The sequence below is a fragment of the Saccopteryx leptura genome, chromosome 3 (genome assembly GCF_036850995.1).
Source record: "Saccopteryx leptura isolate mSacLep1 chromosome 3, mSacLep1_pri_phased_curated, whole genome shotgun sequence".
NCBI lineage: Eukaryota > Metazoa > Chordata > Mammalia > Chiroptera > Emballonuridae > Saccopteryx > Saccopteryx leptura.
The window spans coordinates 168348703-168350291 of record NC_089505.1 but is presented as its reverse complement, the minus strand read 5'-3'; the positions used below and the strand labels follow the sequence as shown (position 1 = coordinate 168350291).

Below are 1589 nucleotides of genomic sequence, written 5' to 3'. Positions count from 1 at the left end.
TACTATACCTATAAAAGCTATCCTTCAAATATGAAGGAGAAATAAAAACATTCACAGATACAGAAAAGATGAGGGAATTTATCATCAGAAAACCCTCACTCCAGGAATTACTAAAGGGGGTTCTCCAATCAGATACAAAGAACAAAAAAACAAAACAAAGCCACAAGTAAAAGCTCCAAGAACACAATAAAACCAAATTTAAACTGTGGACAACAACAAAAAGAAAGGGCGGGGGAGGGGATGGAGATTAACAGCAGCAAAGGATGATGGAGTGCAAAAGTACTCACACGATAGTGCACTACAATGAACAGGGTAAGAACCCTTTTCATTACTTAATGGTAACCACCATTGAAAAAACCACCACAGAAGCACATGATTTTAAAAAGATAGCAACAGAGGAAAGATGTATGGAATACAACCAAATAAAAACAAAAGATCCAAAAATGAAAGAGAAGGATCAAACAAGACACAAAACTAACAGAAAGCAATCTATACAATGGCAATAGGGAACTCACAGTGTCAATAATTACACTAAATGTAAATGGGTTAAACTCACCAATGAAAAGGCACAGAGTAGCAGAATGGATTAAAAAAGAAAATCCAACTGTATGGTGCTTACAAGAAACTCATCTAAGCAACAAGGATAAAAACAAATTCAAAGTGAAAGGCTGGAAAACAATACTCCAAGCAAATAAAATCCAAAAAAAAAAGCAGGCATAGAAATACTCATATCTGATAATGCAAATGCTGACTACAAGACAACAAAAGTACTCAGAGACAAAAATGGCCATTTCATAATGGCTAAGGGGACACTGAATCAAGAAGACATAACAATTCTTAATATATATGCACCAAACCAAGGAGTACCAAAATATATAAGACAGCTACTTATTGACCTTAAAACAAAAACTGACAAAAATACAATCATACTTGGAGACCTCAATACACCACTGACAGCTCTAGATTGGTCATCCAAACAGAGAATCAACAAAGATATATTGGCCTTAAATAAAACACTAGAGCACCTGGATATGATAGACATTTACAGGACATTTCATCCCAAAGTGACAGAGTATACATTTTTCTCCAGTGCATATAAATCATCCTCAAGAATTGACCATATATTGGGCCACAAAAACATCAGCAAATTCAGAAAAATCAAAGTTGTACCAAGCATATTTTCTGATCATAAAGCCTTGAAACTAGAATTCAACTGCAAAAAGGAGGAAAAAAATCCCTCAAAAATGTGGAAACTAAACAACATACTTTTAAAAAATGAATGGGTATGCCCTGGCCAGTTGGCTCAGTGGTAGAGCGTTGGCCTTGCATGCGGGGGACCCGGGTTCGATTCCCGGCCAGGGCACATAGGAGAAGCGCCCATTTGCTTCTTCACCCCTCCCCTCCTTCATCTCTGTCTCTCTCTTTCCCTCCCGCAGCCAAGGCTCCATTGGAGTAAAGATGGCCCGGGCGCTGGGGATGGCTCCTTGGCCTCTGCCCCAGGCGCTAGAGTGGCTCTGGTCACAGCAGAGCGACGCCCTGGTGGGCAGAGCATCATCCCTGGTGGGAGTGCCGGGTGGATCCCTGTCGGG

The 1589-nt window shown here is 40.0% G+C and overlaps 1 non-coding gene across 1 annotated transcript; it reads left to right on the top strand.

Annotated features, from left to right (window-relative positions):
* The first annotated feature begins 1287 nt into the window (after positions 1 to 1287).
* TRNAA-UGC (transfer RNA alanine (anticodon UGC)) lies at positions 1288 to 1363 on the top strand. Its single transcript has one exon. It is a non-coding gene; the product is annotated as a tRNA-Ala (tRNA).
* The last annotated feature ends 226 nt before the right edge of the window (positions 1364 to 1589 follow it).